This window comes from Canis aureus, chromosome 22 (assembly GCF_053574225.1).
Source record: "Canis aureus isolate CA01 chromosome 22, VMU_Caureus_v.1.0, whole genome shotgun sequence".
Lineage (NCBI taxonomy): Eukaryota > Metazoa > Chordata > Mammalia > Carnivora > Canidae > Canis > Canis aureus.
Window position 1 is genome coordinate 47562448 of NC_135632.1, and position 18701 is coordinate 47581148.

Below are 18701 nucleotides of genomic sequence, written 5' to 3' on the forward strand. Positions count from 1 at the left end.
TCTGCCTTATCTCCCTAACTGTACAAAGCCCAAAGGAAAGTATAACTAAGTATGGCACAAGGGACAAAATGATCTAGATGATTTAAAAAATCAAATATTGGGCAGCCTGGGTGGCTCAGCGGTTTAGCGCCACCTTCAGCCCAGGACCTGATCCTGGGTTCCCGGCTTCTCCCTCTGCCTGTGTCTCTGCCTCTCTCTCTTTCTCTGTGTCTCTTATGAATGGATGAATGGAATCTTTAAATAAATTAAATAAATAAATAAATAAATAAATAAATAAATAATCAAATACCATATCTCTGGGTAAAAAGAGTTCAGTTGAATGGTCTTTATAAATTACTATTAAAACCTCTGCCAGCTAGGTTAGCAACACAGTATAATAGAAAAAGCTATGCTCCTCAAGACATGTTTTCCATTCCTTATTTAGTTTAAGTTCCACAAAATATTGAGAAACTATAATGTGTCATATTTTGGATGTCTTACTATAAAATGTGAATAAAACTCTAAAGTTGTCCTAACAAGAAATGTGTGATTGGGCACGGCATGTTTGAAAAAGTACTGGTAGGTCACATGTCATGAGGGTAGTATAGCCACAGGATAAGAAAAGGAGCTGGATATTATGTCAGGCTAAGCAATATCATGAAAAATCATTATAAGGAATCTGGTCTTTATTTTTGAGAAGTGAAGTTATGAAGTGATCATTTTTGTTGCAATGCATGAGATGGACTGGATGGAGTGGTTTGAATGAAGGGAAACAGTAAAGAAGTTGTGAAATCAATCCATATTATACAGAAGTAAATTAAAAGTGAATGAGTGGAGATTGAAGAGAAATTGGAAAAATACTTGCAGTGAATATTGAAAGAGGTTGATAATCCATTGGGTACACAGAAAAAGATGATTCAGAGGCAAAACTTGGTTTTATGATTGAGAGTGTAAATATTATTGAGATAAGAATTGCTATGGCCAAATATAAGAAACAACGGATTTTGAATATGGTGGTAGATACTGAGTTCAATTTTAGGCATTTGAGTGTCTCCAGCACATCCTGATGGAGATATTCATAAAGGAGTTGGATAGAAATTTCTGTGAAATAGAGAAGAGGTTGCTGCTAAAACCACACGTTTCTTAATTGTTGGCATTCATTTGTTAATCAAGATCATGAACGTGCGTGAGGTCATATACCATTTAACCTCTCTGAGTCTCTTTCTTGAAAGACATGGAGCTTAGCCTGTGCAGTCTCTAAGGTCTTCATCCAATTGTAGTATTGAATAACTTTGTTAATGGCTGGAAATATCATTTATTATTTGAATTGCTTACCTTCTTACTCTGAAAATCATTTATCTAGACTACTCTTACTTTAATTATATATACATATAGGCAGATATAACAAATTTATTAACTGTTAATTACTTTGATACAGGTAATTATTTTTCCATAATAGGCTATATTTTTCTTAAAAAAATAGTGTTAGTTGAATTAATACTGAATTATTGTTAGTTCTACTGGTTGTTGTTTTGTGAGGCATAAAAATACAAAATGTATGAGATTTGGAAGCTACTGGACAAAGGACAAAGAAGATAATATGAAACTAATACTAGTTTCTTGAGGTAAGCATTAGTAACAGCAGTTTGAGTCAAGTGCTCCCGGAACAGAGTAGAAATGCCTGGCATCATTAGAGGAAAGCTTTCCTAAGATATCAAAGGAGCTATACCTTGAAGAAAAAACAAACAAAAGGGTGAAACTTATTCAAAATAGAGAAAGAACATGAACGAAAATTGTATGCGAACCAAAGAATGTGGCTAAATCTGTAATAGCAAGTTTTCATTAAGGCAAGATTAGGGAGAATGTTCCATCTCAGTCCACAAGTAGATCAGAGCTGGAAAGGTAGATTAGGAAGACATTACCAAGAGCCTTATGTCCCCTTGCTGTGACTGTGGCTTTAACTACAGATTGTGAAGTCACACTGGGCACTTAAATAGAAGAAGGGATCATACTCAAAGTTCCTCTGATTAATATTGCCCTAGTTGTTCTCTCAGATCAACTGAATATACAGTTTCCTGTCTTTCTGCATTCTATAGAATACTTGATCACTATAGAACCCATCTCTGATGACATAGAAACAGACTTGAGCACTGTGCTCCAATTACAAGGTAATGACAATCTATCCCTCTAGGGAGGATAAACATGGTTGTGAAAAATATTTTGTAGAAGGTTGTAAAATTCAATAGAATTTAGGGACACATGATATCAAGATTACTTTAAATATCCTACTAAATGTGTTTTAAACAACTTCTTAACATGTGAGGAATAATAAAAAAATTTCATTTAACATATTGATATAAGTAATAATTTTATTTTCCAAATATTTTACTGAAATATACAATTTTATTTTATTTTCCCTGACTCAACTCTGGCACAAGTACTTTGGGCTCATTTTCTCCATAGATATATACATGGTGAACCAGTTGCTTCCATTCTTAGACACCATGAACACTTTTGGACACTACCACTGGACCTCTTGGACTTCTGCACTGTTATATCTTACTAAGAGATACACATGTAGAGGAAAGTGGCTAATTAGAAAGGAAACGGTTCTCAGGTAACTGTCACCCAAAGTCACTTGTCTGTTTGGATTCTAAGCTTATAACATAGTCAATTGGGAAAGTAAAGACACAAAACTCACATGGGTGTGGTGCCTGGGTGGCTCACTTAAGTGACCAACTCTTGGTTTCAGCTCAGGTCAACAATATATCAGAGTTGTCAAATCAAGCCCTATGTTGGGCTCCATGCTTACCACAGAGTCTACCTGAGATTCTCTCCCTCTGCCCCTCCCCCACTCACATGCATTTTCTCGTACAAACAAACAAACAAACAAACAAAATCTTTAAAAAGAAAAAAAGACGCAAAACCCACATAGGTAAAGGACAAGTATCCAAAAAATGTTATAAAGAATTATACTATTTCTGGGGGGCCCCGAGTGGCTCAGTCAGTTAAGTATCCAACATAATTTCAGCTCAGGTTATGATTTCAGGGTGGTGATATTGAGCCCCAAGTTGGGTTCCACGTTCCGCATGTACTCTGCTTGAGATTCTCTCTCTCCCTTTGACCCTCCCCTCACTCTCTCTCTCTCTAAAATAAATAAATAAAATATTTAAAAAAAAGAATTATACCATTTCTAAAAATTTACCTGGGATAAAAGCCAAGAGATAGTATGGAGTAAAGCACCTTAATGTGTGCTATTCAAGTAGGAACGAGCTTTAATGCTTTCCTCAAGCAGAGGCTATATACTGTAACTACAAAATTAGTTTAGTAACATAACTCTTAGTCAATAATTTGGAACTTTGGATACTAGAAATGATAAGATTGTGGAGAGAGTAAACTAAATTTGGGAAAAAAAACACTTTTTCCAAATTTGTTGAATGGTATAAAAGTGTTTTTTTTACAGATGGCAATTGTAAACAGCTTTTCAAATGAAGGAGTATTGAATTATCAGTTTCTGAGGACAGCCTGGAGCACCTCATTCCTCCCTGCTCTCTGGCAGTGGAATCAGAGTGCTGATCTCAGGCATCACTGCCTGCCTTATGCTATTCTTAGCCTAATGTTAAGAATGCTAAGCTCATCAGAAGCTAGGAGTATTTGAAATGCTGAATTAGAGACTGACAATCTATCCAACACTGGCACATGAGTGACATTTTAAGCCACTTTCCCTAAATATATTACGTGATGAACAGTGTGGTGCATGCCAGATTGTACCATCTGGGAGTCATCTCTTCTTTGTCTTTCCTTGGTTCTTTGGTTAGAACTCTTATTCTGTAATGTGCCTGGTGCTCCTAATCATAAATCTATGTGTCTGTCTCTTGCATTAGACTGTGAACTTTTTGAAGCAAAGGCTAAGTTTTCTTCCTATTTGTATTATCCCACAGGACACTGCTCATGTGATGAATGCTTACTGAATTGTATTGAATTGCATAATGGAAGTTCTTTAGAAGCTTTCTCAATAATCTCAGGCCTTTGAGTTGGATAAGGCCCTGGGGAACTCTTAGGGGTAATAATACCAACCTCAGGGCTCTAATGTTTTTTAGGGACCCAATAGTGATCTTCCCAATAACTAACATACTTAATCTAAATTTTTTTAGGCACCATTTGCCAGTGCTTTGGGGCTCTTTCAGGTCGTACTCTTTAAAAAATAATGTTGGCTATAAGCAATCTAGCTTTTCTGAATATGAAAGGTCTTCATATTGGTCTTTGAGGATCCAAGCTTTCTTAGTAGTGATGTTGGTTGGGGAGTGACCTCCCATCTTATTCAATTACCAAAAGCATTTGGAATAACATATGACTTATTTAAGGTCTATTTGAGCTTTGCCAATAAACCCAGGAAACCTCTTGTCCTAGACTTAAGTTGAAACTATTATAGAAGAAAACTAGGAAAGATACTGAATCCAGGATGAAAATTATTTTGTTTTTCAGCATGAAAATCAAAATATGAAGCCAAAAATACTCATGAAAAACATATCAAAAAAATGAAAGGAGGGGATCCTTGGGTGGCTCAGCAGTTTAGCGCCTGCCTTTGGCCCAGGGGCGCAGTCCTGGAGTCCCGGAATCGAGTCCCGCATCCGGCTCCCAGGATGGAGCCTGCTTCTCCCTCTGCCTGTGTCTCTGCCTCTCTCTCTCTCTCTCTCATGAATAAATAAATAAATAAATATTAAAAAAATGAAAGGAGTAACTCATGCAAAACATATACAAAAAAAAAAAAAAAATGAAAGGAGTAACTGGGTGAGGACTTTCGTTGGAAACTCTGAAAGTTTCTTAACGTCACTAAGAAGACATTAAGCTGATATTTGAATGAATGAAACAAGCCAGATGTGGGATGTTCAGAATAAAGAACAAGCAAATAGTAAGAATAGAGTCTACAGAGGCCCTACTTATGGGAACCATCTTGGTCAGTTAGTTACAGGGACAAAAAATATGGGACTAGAAGATGCTGGCTGGCAAGTAGATCAGAGGCACAGATGAATTGGAACGGTAGCTGGAACCATGCCACAGAACAAAATCACATTACACTCTGCAAATCAAACTGCCCTCTATTTTCCTTCCAGAGTATCTCAGGCTCCCAAATCGTCATAGCCTGTGGAACATGGGTCCCAGCATTAGTAACGTCCTTACCACATTGAAGTATAACCATTAAACATCCTGAACAAGAAGACCAATTTGGGAGTAGCATGAAGGAATAACTAGAAAGGGGACTCAGTCTAGAGAATAGAGACAACTGAGTAGATCTCTCCCTAGAAAAGTCTGCAGAAAGTCTTAAGTTTTTGAGTCCACAGTTCACAATGGGTTAAGAAACAAACAGAAGCCATCCTGAGGTCATGGGCCTTGGCAGAGTCACTGCTGATCAATGGGCCACCTGCTTGCCCAATCAATGCTGCCCTGACGGAGCACTAATAGACCATTCAAAATGTGGTTTCTTCCCTGCAGACACAGCTTTACTGTCGGATGGAAATATATTTTACAAATATTGTTATCTAAAGACAGAAACTCCATCCCTATGAATGCGAAATTCAATCTGAAGGGTCTCTTAGGATAAACAAAAGGCTCTGTGTTCCTTTTGACAAACCCAGAATCAAGAAAATTGAAAGCCTACCTACACCCTTGGAAAATTAAATTCTGATTTAGTTAATGCTCTCCTCATGACTGAAGTGGCTACTTAAGGAAAGATAATGACAGTGTAAGGATGTTTAATTGCTGCTTAATCAGTATCTCTATAGTTCCTGCTGGAAAGAGTTCATGTGTTGGAGGGTAGGGTAGTTAAATAACAAACTGAATGAAATTCCACCATCTCAACCCTAGAGAAAAATCTTACGTGTATCTGAGTAAGACTCACAGACTTACATGGGTTGTTTATAGGCACCTGGGAGCCTGTGTGCTGAACAGGCCCCTCAGAGAGCAGACTGGATGGAGCTGCTGGGAGTCAGATAAGTAGCAGAGCCCACCAGTGTGCTGGGACCAAACTCAAAGCTTGAGCGACCAAGTGCAAAGCTGTAATCACTTTTCCACACTTAACTCTCATATTAATATTTCTAAATGGATGAACAGATTTTTCTTAGTCTTACATCAAGCTAGAAAACATCCTGATGATGTTTGTTTTATATGGCAACCCTGGAATCCAGGCTAATACCAACAGTAACACAAAGCTGGTCAGGATTAGGGATGTAGCCAGGGGCTGAAGAAGGACGTTTTTCCCTAAGCTTCTATAATTGGCCAATAAAGGTGTTAAGTCTGGGAATATTGGGAACATTCTTTACTGTCAAAGCTAAATCTAACTTCATCATTGGACATTGTTGGGCATTGTAGCCTTGTTCACTATCAAATCCGCAGCATCCAGCACAGTGTCTGGTACATATGTAGACACTTGGCAATTAACTGTTGAGTTAATTACTGTGCACATCTAGATATCACTAACATATTTTGAGGAATTACAACATGTTGGAGGGTTGTTGTTTTTTCCATGATACCCAGTATGAAAATAAAACAGAAAGAAGTCTCCACATCATAGTCCCTCCAATAAAATATACGGGGGCCCCTTGCTCTATTCAGACAGTGTGAATAGAAGGCATTTACCATTTCCTTGCAGTTTGAGTCCTCTGGGATGAGAGGAAGAGCAAGCAACAAGCAGCCAAGCAGCCATCTCTTATTTGCAGCTTTGTGCTTCAGACTGCAAATTAGATATTTTCTGAAGGATTAAGGCCTGTCTTGGGCAGCCAAATACAGGATCAGCTAAGACTCATGAATTCAACCTGTTGGTGAAGATGTTTAACTGCTTAAGGATACTATATTCATCCTCAAATTTAAGGCTAAACAATTTTTAGGTAAATACAAACATTCATAGCATCACATCATGACAAATATGAGTGATTTTGAGATAAAATAAAATTCACTTATTTATAGTAAGCATGGAACAATTAAATACAGAACTGCTGGGCACATCCTCATAGGAAGTATTTTTGGAAAGCAGAATGATATCTTCTAGACTCTTCCTAGTAAAAATGAAGTCCCTGGATCATGATCTTGGCTAACAAGTAGCTGCATGATCTGGGAGTTTCTTAGGAATACAATATCTCCATTCTGCAATCTTATTCCAGATCTGCTAAATCAGAATTTACATTTTAATAAGATCCCTTGGAAATTCATGTGCATATTAAAGTTTTAGTAGCACCACTTTGGGTTCAAATTATTACCCCCAGCTGGGTAACTTTCAGGAAGTTGATTAATGTTCTCTTGCCTCAGTTTCTTTCTGTGGAAGCTGCAGATGATAATTAAATTACCAACTTTATGTGCTGAATGAAGATAAAATGAAACAATGAACATACATTGCTCAGAGCAGGGTCCAGAATCTTTCAAGTACCCAATAAATACCAATTATTATTACATTTTGGCAAAGGAAAATATTTTAGTCCACATTACTAAATCCAGGAAGGTTTTGGGTTTTTTTACATGGAAGTTGGGAGTCACCAAGGAAAGAATTTTTTTATGATTTTATTTATTTTTGTGGGAGAGAGCTCTAAAGGACAAGAGAGGGAGGGGCAGAGGGAGAGGCAGACTCCTGGGTGAGCAGGGAGCCCGGTGCTTGACTCGATCCCAGAAACCTGGGATCTTGCTTTCCTAATATTCAACTGATATAATTTTGTTTTCTTTGCCTGTATGTAGAACAACGGGTCTATGCTCCTTCCTGCTACAGCAGTTGTCATGTTTCCCAGACATGTTAGGGCAGTTAGAGGATTTTCCCAAGCATAAGTTATCTTTTGTTCTTGCTTTGCACACACAGCTTTGTGCTCCAGTTGTAAGGAAGCTTACAGTTTTGCCTGATGTGAGTGGGCTTGTTGTATGGGAATGGCTGATGTAGGTGGCCAACCTATAGTAGGCATAGTTGGTTCACTGCACAGATTCCCTTTACCAGATTGGTGGCATTCATCTCCAAGCTTCCCCTTGTCTTCAAATTACCCCAGGTCGACAGAAACTACTCGGCAGTTTACTTCTTGTAACCTCCCAAAAAAATAGCTCATGGCAATGAATGAGTGATCCAAGGGCATCAAAGTGGGGCAATTCATGCTTTGAGGCTCCATTGGATCTAGGATCAGGAAGCCTTATCCTCAAGAAGCTCTTTCTTTTGCCCCATCTTGTTTCTCTCACGTCTGCTTCTCCTGAGATCACTCTCACAATAAATTACGGTTCTGCTTCCAGGAGGTCCCACCTTAGATGAGATTAGACAAACTGGAACAAGATGGAACCATGACCAGAAAAGAGACACAATCAGACAGATGTCTCAGAGAGTTTAGTGAGGACTATTTGCTATTCGGTTGTGATATATGCTGTAATATATCATCTAAGTCTGTATGCTTAACTATTGGAGAACTGAAAATATTTTATTTGATATTTAAGTTCAAATTGATGTATTTGTTTTCTTTATAAATACCTGTATTGAACTAAAGATACATATTTAGTTATGTGGTGATATCTGGCTGACCTGTATTGAGGTAAACACCCTGGTCTTCTGATGGGCTATGCTTTGGTGACATGGATTTGAAGGTATGATACCTTCCCAGGGGGACTCCTGTGGTTAGCAAAAGTCCCCATTCAAAGATGCACTCCTCAAAGACTCCTTTATTCTTCTTGAATTATGACAATATTTTATCTTTTGAATTATTAGAAAAAGTATAAACACTGCACATTTCCAATAATAATCTCTAATTACTCACCTGACTGTGAGTACTTTGAAAGGAAACACTTCATCTCCTTTATTTATATAAGACAATACTGAGAATAATTCAGATAATATTAAAATTACTGATGAAAAGTTGATGACAAGCTCAAATTCTAAAAACTTAAAATATTTTGGGATCCCTGGGTGGTTCAGTGGTTTAGCGCCTGCCTTCATCCCAGGGCGTGATCCTGGACACCCAGGATTGAGTCCCACATTGGGCTCCCTGCATGGAGTCTGCTTCTCCCTCTGCCTGTGTCTCTGCCCCTCTCTCTCTCTCTCTCTCTCTCTCTCTGTCTCATGAGTAAATAAATAAAATATACAAAAAATTAAAAAATATGAAAACTTAAAATATTTTATAATATAGACTTTAGGAAGAAAATTTTTTTCCACAGGTAATTTCTAAATTGTTTTTTAATGATATGTGTTATAAGCTTTCACAGAGACATTTATCTAGTGGCTAGTAGGAGAATTTTGTAAGAGATTCAAAGGAAGGCTTCCTTTTCCTTAATGAAAACACTTAGCCAGAACATATATGGAGATAAGTTCTGGGATGCTTGGGAGGCTCAGCAGTTGAGCTTCTGTCTTGGGCTCAGGGTGTGATCCCAGGTCCTGGAATCCAGTCCCCTCAGGATGCTTGCTTCTCCCTCTCTCTGCATCTCTGCCTCTCTGCCTTTCTCTGTGTGTCTCTTGTGAGTAAATAAATAAACAAATCCTTAAAAAATAAAAGAAGTTCTGCAATTAGCAAAAATTATGCAGATCTGGTGAACTTACTCTAAACCTGAGCTAGTACTAACAAGAATAATTTGAATACTGTAATTAAAAATTCTTAACACAGACTTCACAAAGACTTCAAGAGTATATTTGAAGAGCTATTTTCCTATATCATACTGAATAGTTTTAAGAAATTACTCAGAAAATATCAAAATCATGTTGTAGGTTTCCCAGCATTAGGAATGTATAGGAGCTTGGGGATGTGGTTGCTCACTGGACCTGGTATCACAGCTACTACTTCTGCTGACTGAAATATGAACTACTTTGAGACAAACTGACTTATGATTTTTGTCTTCACCTAGTAGCTTGTGGTTCTTTACATTATTTGAAAAAAGATGTTTGTATCTCTGACAGTAATATTAGTCTTTTTTTCTTTCTCTGTTTTTGGGATATGGGGAAAAGGAGAAAAAGCTGCTATCCAAAATTTTATGAAAAGAAAACCAAAAGAGAAACAAAAACAAAAAACCACAGTAATAGCACAACATTTTTTTTTTTACAAACTTAAGTTTTGGAGGTATCTTCTGAACTCTTGTGCTCTTTTATCTTAGAGTCTCTAGATGTGTTCTGCTTCATGGAAGAGTTTATGGTTAGTGAGACCAGACACTAATAAAAGTTCTACCAGAGCATGAATAAGGTATAAGATTGGTTGTGTTTTAAAAAAAAAAAATGCTTTCCTGGATGAACTTGATGGTCAGTTGTAAAATGACCCTGCTGTGGAATGCTTATAAAGATATATATTTTTAATGGACTAAATACTGAAAGTAAAACTTTTGTTTTCATCTTTGTATTTCAGACTTTCTTTGTTCAAAGGAGCTCAACATTACACTTTGTACAATTCTTTCTATACATGCAGATTCATGAATGTTTGTGGTTTTTTAAAATATTTTATTTGTTCATGAGAGACACACACAGAGGCAGAGACACAGGCAGAGGGAGAAGCAGGGTCCGTGCAGGAAGCCTAATGTGGGACTTGATCCGGGACCCCAGGATCATGCCCTGAGCTGAAGGCAGACCCTCAATCACTGAGCCACCCAGGTGCCCTCATGTGAATATTTGAAACAGCTTCAGAAAACCCAGATGCAACAGGAAGCTCTAAATCTTCAACTCTCTGAGCTTCCCCAGAATGTCACCATTGTCCAGTGTCCTATTAAGATTAAGGATTACTTTTACCTGTACAAAGCCATCATCTGTTGCACTCTGAGGCAAATAGCCATTTGAGTTGGCTGATAGTCCCTTGAGGGAGTCCGAAGACACCCAACTAGAAAGGGACAGTGAAGACATGAATGGAAGAAGCCATATTCTAAGACCTGACTATGTGGTTTGCCAAAGGAAGGTGTAGAGAAAGAAAATGAGCATTTACTGAGTATACTCCACCAGGAATTCTAATTATTTCTAATTATTTACATGTCATGATGCTACTAAAAATGAAGACATTTTCTACCCATTAGGAATAAAATAAAATTTGTTCAATGAAAGGAACATTTTCTACCTTTCACTATCAATTTGCAACAGAATATATGATAGTTAAAAATGGCATTTCCCCTGCATATGTGTTGCTATGGCAAAGCTCTGCTTTTGGTAGATCATACTCAGGCTTGTTTCAGGAAAAACTGTGAGGCAGATATATGTTTATCTTCATATATTTAGATTTTCCCACTTTCCCACTTTCTCTTTATTGTTTCCTTTCTCACCACCTCAAGAATATAAAGGATATGTGTGTGTGTGTGTGTGTGTGTGTGTGTGTGTGTTACATCCATATTAGCACTTAAAGATTTTCAGGCACTCAGAGGAGATAACTGGGGAGCAGAACTGCCTTTGTAATTACACAAACAACATCTTGAGGCCAGCTGTGGGCTGCTACAACCAGACCCTAGTAGGGTAGAGCAGACACAAAGCAAAAGGTTATACAAATTTCACCCTCTCTTGCTCCGAAGATTTCCTTGATCCTTACCTCAGTTCATCATCAAAGTCAACACCAGCACCCTTCAACCAACTGCTCAAGCCAAAGCCTCAGGTTGTGCAAAATTCCTCTTACTTCCCCAGTAGTAGATTCCATTCATCTATTTCAATAGATCCCAAATCCGATCACTTTTCCCCATCTCCACCTCATCACCTTACCCAAGACTCCACTTCTGCCCTGCAGCTCCAATAGTGCCTGCATTTCTGCTTCTTATGATCTGTGTTTTCTGTACCATCAGAATGGCCCTTTCAAAACTTACATTGATTATCCCACACTCCCAGTTAAAAACTTCAGATGACATTTCCTAATAGCCTCAGATTATAATCCTTTCTCTTTTTCCTAAATGTCCCTACATGACTGATATCCTGACTACCTTCCCCCTGTTCTACCTCAATCACTCCACCCTAGCCCCTTCCTCATTGTTTTTGGATATGGCAAGTCTACTTTTCCTCAGAGATTCTTCTGCCTAGGATGCTGTTACCCTGATTTTCATATCTCATACTTACTTCACTAGATTTCTATTCAAACATTGTTTAGAAAAGGCACTCCATCTTCCAACCTAAAATGATAACTTGCACTCAGCCTCTCTGTAAACCTGCTTTAGGTTTAATTTTTCTTCATAGCACTTATATTTATCAAAAAATATATGGCAATCCAATTACTTGTTTCTATTCTTTGTCTATTTTCTCAATTAAATATGCATACCTTCAAGGCGTGAACTTTGTGTTAGATACAGGGTATCTGGTACAAAGTACTTATGAAACATTTTTTAAACTCTAATGAAACGAGTAACAGCCTAAGTTAATTCCCCCTAACAACTTTTCTTCTTAAGTTAGATTATTTTTATTAGCAAGAGATGTCTACATTCTAACTTCAACCAACATGAACCAGCTGGAAGGTATTTCTTTTTTTTTTTAATTTTTTTTGGAAGATATTTCTTAAGTTTGTCCACTTTACATCAAATGGTGCCCTTGCAATTAGAAGAGGAGTATACACTTTTAGTAGTACCTTCCCTACCGTTTGAAGGCTTCACACACCAGGAAATGTGGTGCACTCAATGTTTTATTTCTTCACTTCTTAGTCATTTTCAGCCTGATGAGTTTTAATTTTAACAGTACATAAGTAAAAATAAGACTTCTTAGACTCTTAGAAATGGGCAGGCTTTGACATCATATAATTAGACTCCTTCAGCATATAGGTACTGGTATCAGTTCTACTCCTATTAAGAGGGAAGACTAGATTTAGAAAAAGGTGACTGAGTTGTTTATGGTCCTATAAATCATTATCAGTGAAGATGGGGCTAGAGTCAGTTTTCCTAATTCCTAATCTATTACCCTTTGTCTCCTTACCACATTCTTGAGTACTTGTTGCATATTTTATCAACTATATGGATAAAACTGGGTATATAGTAGCCTTAGCTTTATCAGTTCTACATTTTGTAATTTTTCTATGCAGTTGAATATGTCTAAGAAAAGTATGAGTCGATATTTTTTGAACTCTTACCATATGCTAAGTACATAACTTAATGTGCTAAGTACTTTACTCACATTAACTAGATACTGGAACCATTTAAAGATCCCCCCCAACATACATACACACACACACACACACACACACACACGCACAGCTTACTGTCTACAATAGCACTACTTGACCATTTTGGGACACTCTCCTCCAGACCAATAACTTGAATGTTCATTATAGAAACTTCCAGAACAATTCATCCACTTTTTAATAAAAAGCATCAATGAACATTTTATGTCTCAGAACCCTGAACTTGCTATTTCTACCCATCCTAAAACACTACCCAGTGTTAATGTGGTCTTCACCCAAACCTGACCAAGCTCCTGCCTTCACCCAAACTCAAGTTCTCTATATATGTGTGATATTGACTTTCTTAAAGTGAGATAATACTGCACCTCTGTAGAGGTGGTGTTCTTGCTTTTCATAGGATCAATAAACTCAGTTTTGTCTTATCAATTGATTATATTAGTGATGTTTGGGGAGCTGTCATTGGACATACATCATTATATTTTCATAAAAACCTAGGCAGGTATTTTTTCTTAATTATTTAGATGAAGAAATAGGCATGAAAAAGTTTTAAAAAATTGTTCAAGGACATGGTAGCAGCGACAAGCCAAAACATAAGTACAGATGGTCTGGCTTCAGAATGCACCCTCCTAACCACTGTTGGTTTGCCAGTCACTGTGAAACAACATAGCTAATCTGGAAGCAGTTAATTCTGTTTAGCTGAAACCAGCCACTACTTCATTAAAACAGGAGAATAAATTTTAACATTTTAGGATTTTTATTCCAATTTCAGTCTATTTTTAAAATTTTATTTATTTTTTACTATGTTAACCACAAGGCTAGCAGAAAGACATTAAATCAAAGTCTTGACAGTTAACTGGTAAGGCCAAATGTTAACGCCACGCATGAGCTTTCCTTTGGCTGGGACATCTGAAGAAATTTAGCATCAGGAGTGAAAGACTCTGCTCTTCCTCAGGGATTCCTTGATTGAGTCTTCATTTGCTGAGTGTCAACATTTGCATTTCTATCTGCTTGCATCATCTTCATCATCAACTGCTATCATTTCGTTTTCTCTTAAGAATGTGCATAACCATCATGGGGAACAGGGGAGTAGCAATGCTAGTCATCTTGATATGTGGCCTTAGCATCCTAGAAAATTTCAGGCTTTGCCTTTTCATGGCCCATACTGGAGGGCACTCAGGATTATCAAGGATTTGGAATGCAGGGAAATAATCTGCTGCTTGTACTCTCTGTGAGCAAACACACACATAAGGCACCTCAGAAGGCTCAACTGTTGTTTACTTTAGGAGCACAGCAGCAGATTCCAAGCTACACAGAAACACGGCAAGTCTTAAAACTGGACATGGTAACATGTGCGCGTTGTTAAAGGAATTGCCTTTTTACTGAAAAAAAGAAATATGAATCTCATTTTCATGTATGTACATAATGATGATATATGTAGTCCTCCGCCCCCCCCCATTTTTCCCCCTTTTTTGATGTCTTATTAAAAAGATAATTGTCAAGACCTATGTCAAGCTCCTATGTTTTCTACTAGAATATTTATGGTTTCAGGTCTCACATTCAGGTCTTTAATCCATTCTGAGTTAATTTTTCTGTATGGTGTAAGATAGTGGTTGAGTTTCATTATCTTGCATGTGGCTATCTTCTCAGCACCATTTATTGAAGAATTATCCTCTCTTCACACTATATTCTTAGTTATTTTGTCATAAATTAATCAACCATATAAGTATGGGTTATTTCTGGGCTCTCTATTCTGTTCTATTGATATATGTATCTGTTTTTATGCCAATGCCATACTATTTTAATTACTAAAGCTCTGTGGTGTAGTTTGAAATCAGAGAGCATGGTGTCTTTAGTTTTGTTCTTTCTCAAAATTGCTTTGGCTATTTGGCCTTTTTCGTGATTTCACAAACATTTTATGATTATTTGCCTTATATCTTTGAAAAAGGTTATTGGAATTTTGATTGGGATTGCACTGAATCTGTAGATTGCTTTTGATATACAGACATTGTAACAATATTGATTCTTCCAATCCATGAGCACAGAACACCTTCCCATTTATTTGTTTCTTCTTCAATTTCTTTCATTAATATGTGGTTTTCAACGTACAGATCTTTTACCTCTTTGGTTAAATTTATTCCCAGATATTTTATTCTTTTTGATACAATTGTAAATGAGATTGTTGTCTTTATTTCTCTTTCTGATAATTTATTAGTGCATAGAAATACAACAGATTTTTGGGTATTGATCTTTTTTTATCCTTCAACTTTGTAGAATCCATTTGTTAGTTCTAACAGTTTTTTGATGAAGTCTTTTGGGTTTTCTCTAGGTAACATCATAATCTGCAAATAGTGACAGTTTTATTTCTTCTTTTCCAGTTTGGATCTCTTTTATTTCTTTTTCTTGCCTTCTTGCTCTGGCTAGAACTTCCAATACTATGTAAAAATGGTGAAAGTGGGCACCTTTGTCTTATTCCTGATGTTAGAGGAAGGACTTCCAACTATTCACCATTCAGTATGATGATAGTCATGGACTTGTCATATATGGCCTTTATTATATTGAGATATGTTCCCTCTATACCTAGGAAGTATTCTTAGTCTCAATTCTAAATTTCCAAAACTGAGTACTAAAGTAATCTATAACCTTATAAACTGTCACTATATCAATAAAAATGAACTTATTAATCCTTTAAAAATTGACTAATGTGAAATAATTATTGACTGTGCATAACTCATTTTTAATGTATTGATAAATATTTTTTAAACTAAAACTAGGGATCCCTGGGTGGCGCAGCGGTTTGGCGCCTGCCTTTGGCTCAGGGCGCGATCCTGGAGACCCGGGATCGAATCCCACGTCGGGCTCCCGGGGCATGGAGCCTGCTTCTCCCTCTGCCTGTGTCTCTGCCCCTCTCTCTCTCTCTGTGACTATCATAATTAAATAAAAAAAAAAAATTAAACTAAAACTAATTACTGGCCATATTACCCAGGGAAATTGTCACCTAAGAGTATAAAGAAACATGTGAAAGGATATGCCTTGCAGCACCTTTAGCTATACAAAACATTATAGATAACTTGGCAAATGGTTGACTCACAACCCTGTATAAAATGTTCTGCAACACTGGAAAAAAATACTAAAAGCATATAAAACAACATGAGTAAATTATTTTAAATATAGTGTCACATCAAAAAAGAAATAAGAAAACACAATCTATAGCATGATATCTTAGATACAAATACCACCACATATTTTTCAAAGATTAAATATATGAGGACAAATCTCAGATGTGCTTTACTGTGTATGAGAGGAAAAGGTAAAAGTGAAAACAAGAGTCAGATAATGGGGGCTAAAATATTAAAATAAAGTTAAGTAAGGTAAAATAGAGCTTGCCTGCCTTAATGATAATGATATTTCAGGAACAAAGATACATAATTAATTCAATTCTATGTTCTTGAGATCTCAAATGTTAAAATAAAGTAAAACTAAGGTGAAAATATAGCAAAAGTAAAATAAAAGTCAAGTAAAATAGAAGTAAACTAAACTTTGTATGTATCTTAGGATAAACATTTGTGTGGGTTGGAAACATTGCTTTCAAATAATTATCTATAATATTTATAGACAGCAATGTAACTTAGCTACTCTTGCTTTCATGCCCCTCAAAGCAGTCTTGCAGGATACTGTCCACTCTGCCTGCAGAATATATTCAGAATCTGATCATTTGTCACTATCTTCACTACTTCTATCACCTGCCTTCTGGTCTTTTGTTTATAATTGCTTCCACTCTGACCCCTTTGTTGTTTCTTCTCCAGAAAACAGATAGAAAAATCCATGTCAGATCATGTCACTCCACTGCTCAGAATCCTCTAATGCTTTACATCTTCCCCAGAATAAAATCTCAACTCTTTAACTTAGCCTTCAAGGCCCTGCATCACCTTGCCCCTTGCTTTCCAACTTCATTTTCTACCAAGTCACCCCTTGCTTACCATGTTCTTTTTGTAAAGATGTTATTTACTCATGAGAGACACACAGAGAGAGGCAGAGACAGAGGCAGAGGGTGAAGCAGGCTCCCCATGGGAAGCCCAATGTGGGACTCGATGCCAGGACCGCAGGATCACACCCTGAGCCAAAGGCAGACACTCAACTGCTGAGCCACCCAGGCATCCCTTGCTTACCATGTTCTATCTACAGTGACCTACCTGTTTTCCTGAAGCACAAAAAGTATGCTTCTGCCTCAGTGCCTTTGCATTTCCTATGCCTCTTCTGCAACATTTTTCATTACTTAACTTATTCCCTCACTTATTTGTGATCTATTCACAAATGGGACCTTATCAGCAAAGACTTTTCCATTTACCCAATCCAAAATAGTACACTTCCTCATCATTTACTCTTTCCTTTCTTTGCTCTTGTTCTTTAAAGCATTTGACAGCACCTGATATATTATGTTTTCATCTGCTCCCCTCATTGGAACTGCAAGAGAGGTTATTGCTTTGTCTACGTAACCTAGAACAATGTTGGGTTCAAGTTTGTGTACATAACTATAGGAGCGCATCACTGTGACATTCTGACCTGAATAAAATGCAATGGAAAATAATTGAACAAGATAAGGCAATAGTCATAACACAGCATTTTATAACATTTTGAAACTTAATACATAACCTCATTTGCAAGAGTTATGCCTTCTCTTATTTAAAAAAACGACAACAAAGCAAAGAGGATCGGCAAACTTCAACCTTTGCTTAAAACCTCTCAGCTTGGAAAAGTTAATTTTATTCTTAGGATTAAAATCAGTGGACTCTTTGTTTTTAACCCTTTTCATCGAATGACTACCCCAGTATATTTTCAAAGATTTCTCATCTTTCCCCGCAGTTCATCATTTCATCCCAAATTAAAACTTTTAAAGTTTTATCTGTGAAAGTAGAAAATATGTGAGATTTCAGGAATGTGGTCTGACTCCTAAAGCAAGAGTCTGCTTAAATAAATATAACAACCAGGAATTATTTATGCCTTCATGATAGTTTTCAATTTGGCAGTTTTAAAAGGGTGGAGGTTGATCTGAGGGGAAGAAGCTACTAAGTTCAGCAGTATTTGAATCAAATAGCTTCAAATTAGTCATAAAATATGGAGTTTGAAAAAAAAATATGGAGTTTGTTGCAAACCTGTAGCCTCATGCAGAAGATATAAGACAGTTTTATCAATGGGCATGAATCAAGAGCTTTCTTTAGGAGCCGATTCTGTAGGGGAATTTTCCCTTCATAAAAATTGTTTTAGTAAACAAACACGTGATGAAATAATTATGTCCCCTTACTCCATAAAATAGACTAGTCTCAAGCTTGTTCTGCAAAAGGCAAGGAATGTGTTTAGTGCAATATCTCATGCAGTTTATGCAGCCACAAGTAGATTGCATTGTTCTCCCTTTGGAACATAATATGAATCAAGATGGTAGGAAGAATACTTTGGTATGGCCTCTTAAATGCAAGCATTGATAAATGGTTGGGACTAATTTTTCTTCAGCTTCTGTCAGAATGCCAGGTATGTAGTAATGAAGTTCCACTATATATAACAGATACAGGATTCAAGCTAATTTTTCCTGCAAATGTTAAGGAAGGTTTAGAGTGGTGCATAAAAGCAAACAACTTTATAGTGAGAAGATATCTAACATTTCCCAAA

At 36.9% G+C, this 18701-nt stretch overlaps 1 long non-coding RNA gene across 3 annotated transcripts in view; it reads left to right on the forward strand.

The window, feature by feature from the left end:
* The first annotated feature begins 1900 nt into the window (after positions 1-1900).
* Positions 1901-18701, forward strand: part of LOC144294169 (uncharacterized) — a 57883-nt gene continuing 41082 nt past the window's right edge. The window contains exon 1 of one of the 3 annotated variants that reach the window (XR_013361603.1): positions 1901-2147. This is a non-coding gene — a long non-coding RNA (uncharacterized LOC144294169). The remainder of the gene's footprint in view (positions 2148-18701) is intronic. The other 2 variants (XR_013361602.1, XR_013361600.1) reach the window with 2 other exon arrangements.